At 42.7% G+C, this 12,944-nt stretch overlaps 1 long non-coding RNA gene across 1 annotated transcript; it reads left to right on the top strand.

Annotated features, from left to right (window-relative positions):
- Window positions 1–1,258: 1,258 nt before the first annotated feature.
- LOC128426902 (uncharacterized) lies at window positions 1,259–2,753 on the top strand. The gene is made up of 2 exons (XR_008333292.1): window positions 1,259–2,328; window positions 2,609–2,753. It is a non-coding gene; the product is annotated as an uncharacterized LOC128426902 (long non-coding RNA).
- Window positions 2,754–12,944: the final 10,191 nt, after the last annotated feature.

The raw sequence follows: 12,944 nt of genomic DNA, 5'->3' as shown, positions 1-12,944 counted from the left end.
GGAAAGGTTAACAACCTTGGTGATGAAATGACTGAGAGTGGGGATATGTGACTTGAGCAGAGCAGTGCAAATGGGGTCCAGGGTACAGGTACAGGATTTCATTTTTTTGAGGATTGCCTCAACATGGCTCTCCTGAACCTCAGCAAGATGTAGAGGAGAAAGCACACTCGTAGTTAAGGTGTTGGTGTCAGAGGGAAGCCGAGATGGAGAGCTGGACATCAGAGAGCGAATGGTGTTGACCTTTGATCTAAAAAAAGTCAATGAAGCTGTTGCATTGCTCCTCTGTAGCCTCAGTTGAAGAGGGTGGTTGTGGTTTCAGGAGATGGCTTATGGTGGAAAAAAGCTGTTTGGAGTTGCCAGGGTTTTTATTGATTAACCCGGAATAGAACTGTGAGCGAGCATCTTTAAGGGAGTTGGAGTAGGCCCTTTGATGCTCACGATAGGCCAGTTTATGGACAGTGAGCCCAGAGTGTCTGCAGCGTTGTTCCAGGGCATGCCCAGCTGTTTTTATTTTCCTTAGCTCATGTGTGAACCAGGGAGCGGAGCATGAGAAATTGACCTCACGTGACTTGACAGGGGCATGGAGATGTAAAACACTTCTCAGGGATGTATTGTAGAGTTACACTAATTCATCCATTGATGCAGAGGCTGGGCAGGTGATGAGCTGGAGATCCATGGTCATAGTGGCCGAGTCAATGCTTTTCCAGTTCCGGAAAGACGTTTGACGCCTTGGTCTAATAGTAGGCAGCATAAAAGTTAAGGCCATTGAGACCACTTTGTGGTCGGACACACCGTGATCATAGACCTGTAGGTTACTGATGGAAGCAGAGTCAGTGATAACCAGATCCAGAGTGTGCCGCTTGGTGTGAGTAGGAACCTCAACATGCTGCTGCAGCCCAAGACACTCAGGAAATCTGCTGCAAACTGACAGGAGGGGTTGTCGACATGGATATTTAAATCACCAACAATGACAATGTTAGTTGAAATAGTGCAGAGAGAAGTAAGGAGATCACTTATCTCAGGTAGAAAAGATGGGTTTGGTTTTGGAGGACGGTATATGAGAAGCACTGTCATGGAGTATGGACATTTGCGTTTGAAGGCCAGGCATTCCATAGAGGAAAGATCAGGCATTGGCAGAGGAGACAGTTTTAGCTCAGCCCGGTGCATGACGGCTAGTCCACCACCACGACCAGAGCTGCGGGCCTTTTCCATGTAGTTATAGCCAGGGGGGCATGCTTCATTAACTCCTTATGCAATCGCGTCCCGTATTCGGGACGCAAGGTGTGTTTTTTTATCGATCAGCGTCAAACATTTGTATTTAAAGAACTGTGTCGTACAGCTAGGTACTAATGCCACATATCTGTAGAAAGCTAAGATTCTTCTGATTCCACTGATGTAAACCATTTAAAGATCCGATCACCACAGCCGATACAATCAACGTAACAGTCAGACAACTTACCAAAAAAAATGATTAAGACAGTCGACGTCACTCACCTAAGAAGCATGATATTAATCCACAGATCGATAACATTCCAACAAAAACGGTGTTGGTACATTGATAAAGGTCCAGACGATCGAATCCAGTAACATAATCACTCCATAGCACACTATTTCATCAAAGAATAGCCACAGCCAGCTGATGCGTAATCTCAGAGTAGCCAGCAGCTAAGTGCCAACTTTGACTTTTTTTCCGTCGTAACTTCTGTTAGAAAGTAAACACAGCGGCTCTCTGGATTTCAAAATGGAGGGTGCACTCTAACCTTTAGATGGACAGCTCATTCGACCCAATTGGAGAAGGCAGGGGTTGTCCACATTCGGCAAAAGCCAACGAGAGCCCTCGTTTACAGACAGTGCGCGCCCTTCTTCTGACGTGGCGAGGCTCAGCCAACTGCAGTCGATTTTTGTTATGACTGACTTATCGTTTAGCCAATTACATTTACCAGGAAGTACATGTCCTCCGCGACCTGATAGAGAACTATCAACACACAGCAAGTCACTGCACAACAGCGAACACGTGCTTCCAGAGCATCTCATCTCCGTGCGTAACAGTAAGTGAGCACTGGTTTTGAGATCGGTGCGTAAAAGTTCGGGGGTGTTGCTGTGAGATCCGTGTGCAGAATTCAGTCTTGCTATGGAGCGTTTTGAAGCTACACTATGGAGAAACGTTTAGAGAAATGAAACTTGATGACCGAACAAGCAAAGGGATCTGTGTTATCGGCGTGACAGCAACAAGTCTGATGATGACGTATCAGAGGAAGACAGCGACACGTCGTTTGACTACGAGGCAGACGCCATGTTTCAGGAAGGACGAGACATTACTCTTGACAAGTACGTATTTTATTATAATAAATAACTAAATTACTGTGTGTGTGTGTCTTCGTGTGTTTTTTTAGGATTTGCTGTTGATTAGTAAAAGGTGTGGATTTAGATGTGGGAGAGATAATAGTTGTCTTTGTTTGAGAATTAGAATGTGCATATAGATGGTGGAGAGATGAGTGTGCCTTTGTGTGTCGAGATGAATGTGAACAGATATGCATATAGGTGTGGGTGTGGTGCCTCTGTACGGCTCTTCTAATAGCTCCCGACTAATTTTTCTTTTCCCACATAGGTCCATCGAGGTTCATGGGTGCTGACATCCTGATAGGGCACTACAAAGTCCTCCACAAGCCTCCTCCTGCAGTCGTGACTGCTACAATGGCTGGCATGTATCCAAAAATTTGAAAGATGTATATTTGAATAAATTTTTAACCATATGACCAGTTTTGTCTCCTTTATATAAAAGTATGATTTTTAGTGTAAAAGTAGCCTTTTTAGCCTATTTGGTTACCATGGGTACCAAGGGTCCTTTGGAGCCTCCAAATGGCCTTTTTGGAAAACGCCCAGACATGCCCTTAGTAAAACATCTGTAAAATATTCATTTTCTTTGGTATTGTGTTCAAATTTGAACTTGAGCTAGTCAAGGCTTCATGCTAGGGTCCCATTGGGTTTTCCAGCTCATAAGTCCCAGCTATAGTCAGCAGCAGGCATCTGTTTACCAAAAATATTATATATAGCACTTATAGTTATTCTGACTATTGGGTAGGGAAGATCAGAATGTTACCTTTAAAAAGAGACCAAGATCATGCATGTACTCCAAATGGTTCAAGAACAGCTTTCAATTTAATTTGGGTGTCCTCAAACAGGCGTTTTAGGCGATTTTCACCCGTTTTTTAAGAGGTTAAGCAAGGAGTAGTCCCCTGGTTTATGCCAGGTTTCGGTTAGGCACATGAAGTCAAACCCTTTGTCCAGAATATGGTCGTATATGAGGAGAGATTTATTAGTTTAAACATTACTTTCATTTCGTAAACTCAATAATGAGATAGGTGGGCAATATACATGGAGCACAGCAAGTCCATTCTCGGCTTTATTTTGGAGACAGCAACTCAGAGATCATTCTCCACGTTTAGCTGCGCTCACTTTATGTCCTAAGCCATGTCAGTCATGCGCTGGGTAATAGTCCCTTGACAGCGGCACTGATTCCAGCTCACAGGCTAATAAATTATAATCATGCATGGGCTGATTTATAGTTACAGCAGCGGATTTAATTAACGTTTCGCAGATTGTGCTGCTTTTTTGCCTCTGCAATTAAATATGCCACCTCATTTTATGCCCTTTGAGCTGTGGCTGGGATTGTCTGTGTTACCTTCTCTGGCCAGTATCTCGGCTTTGAACCGTAGTTGGGAGCTCACTGGTTATTTTGGCTCGCTGTATGGCCGGTAACCAGCCGTCCGTACCACTCTGTGAATAAGGAGGAGAAGACGTTTCTTTATTTGGAATGCAGCCGCTTTATTCCTCGGATATACAACCGGAGCAACACTCTCATCACCTCTAGGTGGTCGTTCACTTCTCATTATGCACACATTTTAGCGCCTTACCCACAATACCCAGGTGCACTACGTCACATTCTACAAACTTTCCTTAAGGGGGCAGGCCATACCTGCAACATCTGCTTAGTAAGGACTTTCTTTTGGCCTTGCAACCCTCGTTCGTTCCGCTAATCCGTGTCGTAATAACTTCAAGGGTCAACAAAGAAAAAGGAAAAAAATCATGGAAATGGTTTTATTTTATGGTTTTATTCAAATTTCAACTCATATTTATGTTTATAGTTACACAATAAAGGGTTAAAAATGTCATTTTAAATGATTATAAAAAAAATATTTGGACGGCACCCCCACTTTGGGAACCCCTGCTCTAGATAATGAGTGTAGAAGTTCTTTCCATTTAAAGGATTTTTATTCTGTCAGTGTAACATGAGGAGCATATATATCTTGACAACCTTGACTATATCTAATTTAGGCTAAACCTGAGCTAGACACACTCCATGAAAAGAAGAGTCACTGTCAGTTACTGTCGCCGGAAATTTTGGGGAGAATTTTCGGTTAATCTGCAGGCAGCGCAGACAACTGTCAGGAATTTATGCGGGGTACCAGTTTCTGGCAGTTTTACAAGCCTGGGAATGTTGGTAGGTGACACCCCTGCTCCTCAGCCTAGGGGAGGCTTTCACATGCAAATGCCAATGCTCTGAGCTTTACAAATGCAAATCAGGATAGTTTCCCTCGATGCAGATTACACCTTTTATAAAAGGTACCAACTAAAATATCTGGAGTAAGTACACCAGGCTTAAAATAAATATAAAACCTGAAATTGTAAATGTTTCCCTTAAGAAGGTAAGTGTGCTATAATCAATTATATTATATACCATGAGCAAAGGTCAATGCAATGAAAAACATTTCTGTGACACTTTGTAAACAGTGTTAAGTGATAAGCAGTCATCATCTCTGAGTTTGCTTCCTTTGCCGACTGTTCCTTCTCTCCCACAAGCTCTGCGTGCCACAACGCCTAGTCTTTGCTTCATACATATGAAATGAGCCACCTAAAAAAAAAATGTTTCCAAGAGTGTAAAAAGTATGTAGAAACTTCAGAGAGAGCCACGTGTAAAGGAGAACATCAGAAAGATAAGGGTATTTGGAGCATTGATTAGAATAAACACTTTGTAGCATAATAGAAGGTCAATCAATTGATGGAATATTGTCAGTAATGGTCGAGTATCTGAGGAGAAATATTGTATATAAAGCAGTCTTGTTGTAATCTTGTTGTATTATCATGATCAGCTAGCAAGATACAGGATTTTCCATTACGATCACAATCTCTGATACTTGATCCACCATCATAATCCGTGATGTGGCCGCAGCCGCGGCCCTGGATCTGCGGACGATAAGGTAAAGGGACTCCGGGGAAGAAGTCAAGTTAGTAACATGTATTGATGAGATATTAATTTCTTTGATGTGATAAGGATGGAGAAGAGGAAGGAGAAGCTGGGAAGAGAAGCTCTGTGTATCATGTGTGCCCCGACATTCTAGACCTATATCAGCATAACTAAGAGCAGGTCTAAGACAAGCCTGGAATGGCTCTAGTTATAAGCTTTATCATAAAGGAAGGTTTTAAGCCATCTCTTAAACGTATAGATGGCGTCTGCCTCGCGAACCATCACTGCCTGTGGATTCCTTTCCCTCCCATTCAGCAGTGAATAGCATGCTCTTTTCTTCTTCCTCTTCGACACATTTTTATATATTTCATCACTTAAAAAGTGTAATGCTATACCTGCCAGTCTCTGGAAAACCAACATTTTTCAACCAAATATTTTACCTACAGATCTGGTATCATACTTTTTTTTCATGCAGTCAATATTTGGAGTATCAGGATACTAATGATCCTTTTTGTTATTTTATTCAGCATTGGTGTTGAGATAAAGGAAAGGGAGGGAAAAATGCATAATACATAATACATAATACATAAATACATTTTGATTAATTAGGAAATTAACCTAAAGATGATGAAAGTAAATTGACAAAAATAATCAGTGAGGTCGCTGTGGTGCATCTGAGGTCTCATCATAGCATTATTTTTCTAAAAGGGACGCAGGTGAGGACCTGGTATGCTGGAGTTGGGGCCTTGATTGACCAGCGTGAACGCAGGAAAGGACAGCACAAAGAAACACAGCAGGAAAAACCGACAAAGGGAAGATCAGAGGCTTAAATACACACAGGGAAGGCAGGGGCAATTAAACACAGGTGAAACACATGAGGACTAGGCTGACAATCAGAGACAGGAAGTGAAGACAAAAACAACACCCAAGGAACAGAGACTACAAAATAAATCAGGAGCGACCGCCAGCCTGTCTTCTGGATATCACCCCCACTCCAACGGTCAGGCCGAGCGGGCCAATCAGGAGATGGAGGCGGCACTCCACTGCGTCTCCGCTGCTAAGCCATCGCCCTGGAGTGCTCGGCTGCCCTGGGTGGAGTACACCCACAACACACTCCCTAACGCCTCCTCCGGCATGTCTCCCTTACTCTGTTCTCTGGGCTATGAACCCCTTCTGTTTCCAGATCAGGAGGCAGAGATCACCGTCCCTTCGGCCCAGGCCAATATGCGCCGCTGTCGTAGCACTTCGAGGCGTGCTCCTGCTGCCCTGCTCCGTGCTTCCTCCAGGACTCAGGCCGAGGCCAACCGTCGCCGTACCCCGGCGCCGGCTTATGCTCCTGGGCACAGGGTATGGCTCCTCTCCAGGGATCTTCCTCTCCAAGTGGACTCTAGGAAGCTTGCCCCCCGGTATGTTGGTCCATTTGAGGTAAAGGCTGTTGTGAACCCCTGTGCTGTCTGGCTGAAGCTCCCTGCCTCCTTTTGTAGGATTCACCCCACTTTTCATGTGTCCCAGTTAAAACCTGTTCAGTCCAGTCCCCTCTCTCCCCCTGATGCTGCCCCCCCTCCCCCCTGGATGGTGGACGGTGGTCCCGTTTACACGGTGTGGCGCATCCTGGACATGCGTCGCCTGGGGCGTGTGCTGGAGTTTGGGCCTTGATTGACCAGCTGCCTTTAAAAACTCCACTCCTGCTCTCAGTCTTCACCGGACTATAGAGTTTGTTCAAGTTAGTTCTTCCAGCTACAAATCTTAAGATTTAATATTCTGAAACGTCCTGTTGGTTACCCGTCCTGAGTTTCTCTGTCTCCCTGCCCAGGACCAGCATTGCCCCGACTCCAGCCTCAGAGTTATGCCTGCCTGCCTACCAGCCTGCCTGCTTTATTGGACATTCCAATAAAACCTATTTTGCCCTGGCCGTAACAGAATATCAAAGAAAGCAATTAATGCAAACTGTGAGTCAGACCACAATGCAGAATTCCCTTTTACCACTAGTCACTTTATTTTATTTCATAATTTTGAATTAAGTTAAATTTTTTAGCAATATGCTGCTCAATTTTAATCGCTCACATATTCAAATCTTGGGTGCCTACACAGTCAGCCTATTCCAGACAGCCCACACACCCTGCATGTTCATACACACCACAAAGAAACTCAACTGTCCAAAACTTGACACCAGCATAATTTAGCAGAAGGAAAAAAAAGGGATCATAAATACAGGGGGGCGGCTGAGGGTACAGTAGTCATTCTCCAACCAGAAGGTTGGCGTTAAATCCTCAGTCTTGCCCATCTGCATGACAAAGTGTCCTTGGGCAAGATACTGAACCCCTAAATGGCCCTTCATAGATATTAAATGCACTAATTGTAAGTCGCTTTGGATAATGTAATGTAATGTACATACTCACACCCTTGTGTAACATAACACAAACTACAAAAAGCAGGGGGTCCGCACAAAATTCAACTAAGATGAGTAATTTTCTACTCATCAAATGATCATTTCGAAAGTAACCACAGACACTCCTGCACTTTATCAGACTCTTCTAAACGGATCCGCAGACAGCCAATTTAAATCATTTGGAAAGAGAAAACAACATTCAGATACAATTTCCGCGCACTTAAATTATGCCAAATAATGTCTCCTTAATTATTTTAAAAGTAAAATATCTTATACTGTAGTCTGTTTTCTTGGATAGGTCATGGAAAGCTTCTCTCAAAAGAGGTTGAGGTTTCTTAAATTGTCTATCAAGTGTCCTTGCTGGGAAATAATCACACTGTCCTTGAAACAACCAGAGGTTAAGACCCTCCTTGTAATGTGCTGGAAATAATCTAGAATACCATACCAATATATTGTATACAATATATGGAGACAATCTTACCACGGTTAAGTCAGGCAAGCATCTCGTTGAACAAAGTTTACATATTTATTTTATGGCATTTGTGGAAGCCATGATCTTAAAACCATTTGGTACAAGTTTCACATCATGCAAGCTGGTCCAATGATTGGGCTACAAAAGGGTCAGTCCCACACAAATAATGTGTATCATGTATTAGACACAGAGTCCTGAAACTGGACAGATTAGCACCGGGAGGCCCAAATACCAGAAAAGAAAAACTGTATCCATAGATCATGGTGAAATACATGTGGTAAAATTAAAGTCCGACCACAAAATCACCCAGAAACCCAAAACCATTTAACCCATAAGTCATGCATTTGTTTACTATTTACAAGTCTCAAATATACATTCGAATCCATATCACTATTAATTTATCTAAAACATCTAGCATCTAGCCTTTCATGCTAGATTGTACTCATCATCACCCCATCCACTACTCTATAATCACCCACCTCAAATCTGTTTTACCAAGGTGTGACATCCTCTGTCCTTAACCCTCAACAAGAGTAAAAGTAAAAAGTAAAGTAAATTTATCTTTAAATTTTGCCGACGATATAGAGTCTGATTCTGTGTATGTCCTACCCCTTTAAAGTGGATCACAGTAATCGTTGCTGTTGTTCTTCTGCTATTAGTATTGGCTGCTAACCTTTGTGCTTTTTTTACATGGCTTCCATGTATTCATTCACTCTCAGATTAAAAACAAGTCATTAAACCTCTTTCTCTCTCCTCCATCAGCACCCATTGTTGATCACTTGAAGCAGGACCTATCACCTTTCCTCCCAACCATTCACCAGTAGGTCATATGAAGAATGGAGCAGTATGGCCTGACAGATAAAGCTGAATTATTTAGATGGGACCTTGTGTATGTGTGTGTGCATTGGTGCATGCCAGCTTACCTTTGTCAAGGGGGCACAGTGCATATTCATAACCACACTCAAACTTATTGGGTGTGTGCATTTGTCACTTTATATCTCCTTGATATTGGGGTGTAAATGCCCCCGGTTTGTTTGTAAGTATCAGTAAAACCAGCACTTGAGGACAAGCCGGAGTACATTGCGGTCCCCAGCCATGCCTAAGTTCATCTGAGAAGCCTGGCAAGGTATATTGAGTTGAACTGAGCTCTTACTGCTGTCCCCCCCAAGGCACATGGGCTACAAAGTTATATTAAGGCATATCGAAAGATAGCATCTCACTGCCATGTTTGTGGTTGCAATGGGAAAGGATAACAATTTTCAGCCACAAGCAGTACGGAAAAGCCATTTTGAATGAATTTTGCTTTCTACCTGGTTTGTTTCAATATAAAAAATTGAAGTTTATCCTAATCGAGAGCACCCTGGTCTAAATGCTGATGGTCTGAGCAAGGGACCAATTTTCATTGAGCTTTAAAAATGTGATCGCCAAACTATTCTGTACTTTTATTGAAAGGCCAATAAAATTAAACCGGCTTGTGGGTCTTTGTCAGATGTTTTCTGATATTTTAAATCCAAAATTTACACAGTCTTTTTAAATTTTCTTAGTCAATATGGAAGATAACACCCCAAATACAAATTATAAATTGTTTTTATTCTGTAGGCATCTTAAACTTAAGAATACATTTTCATGTCACCAGTCAAGTATCAAGGTCAGAAAAATGCTATGTAGCAAAGGGCAGAGGCATCCAAAAAAGGAAATCAACATAAAAATGTGAGAGAGACTGTTTCAGACGCATCTAAGCTGAGCTGAAGTGCTTAATGTTAAAACTGAAAAAAAGGCAGGTGAAGCATAAAAAAGGAATGAAGCAAATCGTATATATCACCACCTCAACATGAAAAAGATGCTGAAATACCGCCGGCATAAATAAGACTACCAAACTTGTTCAACCAATAAATAATCAATCAATAATCAATAACAAGATACTTAAGACTGAAAGCAAGAGAAGTGAACTGTCAAAGTGACAAGTGATGAGGATACAGTGAGCATTGCAGAAGGCACAGTAGATGCTACTGAGCAGGAAACCTGTAATAATGAGGAGGAGGGGCGATGGTGCTGTGACGCAGTGCCACCTGAGAAAGGGGAGTAAGAGGAGTGGTGAGGAGACAGAGCCATCAGATACTCAAAGATATACAGAGCAGACAACAAACGAGGAACCAGACAGTTTTCAGAAGAAGCAAGAATTGCGGAACCAGTGGCATCCATTGCAGAGGAAGAGGTAAATGAAGTTGACCTATTTCAGGACTTAATCAGCGATGGGGCTAAAGACAACAAGATAACCCTGGACTTATCTAACAAGCCAACACCTGATAAAACCTACAGAAGATGCGGACTGACTCCACATCCCTCCAAACATGTACAAGTGCCAACATACAGGATGGTTAAAAAAACTAAGATGGATAAGCAAGCCGAGAAGGCAGAAAAACAGAGGGTTGAAGTAGAAAAGAAAAGGTTAAAAAAGGAAGCAAATCAAAAAGCCAGTAAACCAAAAAAGAAGACAGAGAAAGAGGACAATTCCACTTCTGGAAGAGAGGATATAAAATCAGTAATATGTATTTCCCTTAACAAGGTTGACACAGAAAAGAGCAGGACATTGGTAGAAAAGAAAATAAAGAATGCCGACCTAGAACATGCAGAGGAGAAGACTGAGCCGACGTTGACAAAAGCCATCAAAGACGAAATAATGCTTCTCAAGGGCAATGGTAAAGACCTGAGAGCCAGTCTGGAGCCTGAGGTGCAGCAGGATGCCCAAAGTTCTGTGAAAGGGCAGCGACAGCGTTTGCATTTTCGCAATGTCAAGATGAAATCTCTACAAGACAAAGCAAATAAGATGTTAGCAAATCCTGATATGGAAACATCAGCAAGTGAGACCAATGATGAGGGATCCATTAAACGTAAGGATGGTTTAATAGCAGGAATAAATGTTGTGGCATCTCCTCATCGTGTGTCTGGTTGGATTCAGAAGAAGCTTAACTTTAAAAAGAAGCTTTCTGTTTGTACAAAAGCAATTGGGGTCTCTCACTGGCTGTCTTTTCAGGCCTTAAAACAAAAACAAAGCACCAGAAAATATAAAGGAAATGTCTTACATTACGGGATGGCTATGAGAGTTGCCAGTAACACCAGGTTGGTCAGAAGGAAAAACAAGAGCTCTCCTGAGGATGAAATGGTTAAAGAGAAAACTGGCCTGCAGAGAAAGGAAGTGGAGGGATGCGAAGAAGTATTCCAAGCTGAGGTAGAAGCCAAATATGCTGTAGTACTCCCCAGGATGAACATTGTGGGCAGGAAAAAGACATTCATAGCACCCCTTCGAACTCCTGGACCTACCACTTCATCAAGTACCCCTGAGTCACCAGGAGAGCCCACTACCTCAGAGTTCAAACCCAACAAAATTGGTGCCAGGCTTGTATTGCCTGTAAAGCCAGATCCCAACTTGCTAAGATCCACTCAGAAGAACTTTCCAGCACTTCCATTATACGGGAATGTTGCAGGGATGGTCCCTGAGTCCAGTGGTGCGATGAAAAGAACATCCAACACTGAGCATAAAGGCAGGACGGCTGCTCTAGACAGTGAGGATGGAATCAATGTGCAACAGGCTGCCAGAGGGAGACTGGACCAATTCCAGATCAACTTAACCAAGATGTCATTGTCAGGGGGAATGATAGGTGATGGATTGACATGGGCCCGAGGGGCAGAGCCAGAGAGAGAGGATGTAGCTGCAATACCTAGTTCAACCACTCAGCCGTTATCAATTGGGGAGGCAAATGCAGTGATGTCCGGTGGCTGCTCCTTGTATGAAGAAGAGACAAACAGGGAAGTAGCCCAGCTGATGGATGTGGGTGGTATACATACTATCATCCAACCAGAGGTGCACTGGGCTGGGAACCTGCAGCTGAGTGGGGACCCTCAGGTATGTATTATATTTTTGGTGTTAAAGTAAATGCTGAAGGGGAAGGCATATAGCTCACCTGGTTGACCTGCCACCCCAATGAGGCTACGTGCCTCCGTAGCGGCCTGGGCTTGATTCTGACCAGTGGCCTTTTGCTGCATGTGCTCCCCACTCTCTCTAAACCCCCTTCACAGCCATTTCTCTGTCCTATCAGAAATAAAGCCCAATACATTTACTTAAGACAAAAAGCTGAAGTAAAACCACCAGTAAGATAAAGTATGAAATACCATTTTGTCACATGAAGAAGAAGAACATCAAGAAAACAAGTCCCTATAGTGTCAGGACTGGCTTTGTGCTGAGAACACATTTCCCCAGCAGATGGTGGAGAAGCTAAGCAAATTGACAGACAATGATAGTTTGCAGGGCCCCTTGGAATTTTAAGTACCCAACACAGGAGAGTCGAGTTCTCAGCACACAGGTATTTTATGTATAACGTCCAGTTCGCTCCCTTCGCCATAAACAGCTGAAATGTGGTTTGTATACACACGCACAACATGTATATGTTTTATATTTGTAAGGTAGATCTCTCTACCTTACTGGAACACAAAACAAGATAACCTCAGTATTTGCCATTTTACAATTTTCTCTCTCCTCTCGTAGCATTTTTCCATAAACTATAATTATTCTTCATCGAAAATATCATTTTGAAAATTGACTCTATTGTTATAATTCGACTATCACACTGCTATACTATTCCACTCCTCTGCTTGATGATAAGAGTAAAATATTTGCATCAGAGAAGTGCAGAATCGCAGCACACAAAGGGCTCTAATTCACATTTTGAAAAAATCTAATTAAATTCAATGCTGGCTGTGGAGGAAGAACAAAATTCTAAGAAATTGTTTGTCCTCAGGTAAGATAGTAATGTTAATGTCGCTGTCTTTTTCAGGCGGTA

This window comes from Pleuronectes platessa, chromosome 21 (assembly GCF_947347685.1).
Source record: "Pleuronectes platessa chromosome 21, fPlePla1.1, whole genome shotgun sequence".
Classification (NCBI taxonomy): domain Eukaryota; kingdom Metazoa; phylum Chordata; class Actinopteri; order Pleuronectiformes; family Pleuronectidae; genus Pleuronectes; species Pleuronectes platessa.
Note: the sequence above shows the minus strand (reverse complement) of the source record. Positions and strands in the feature narration are given on the sequence as shown.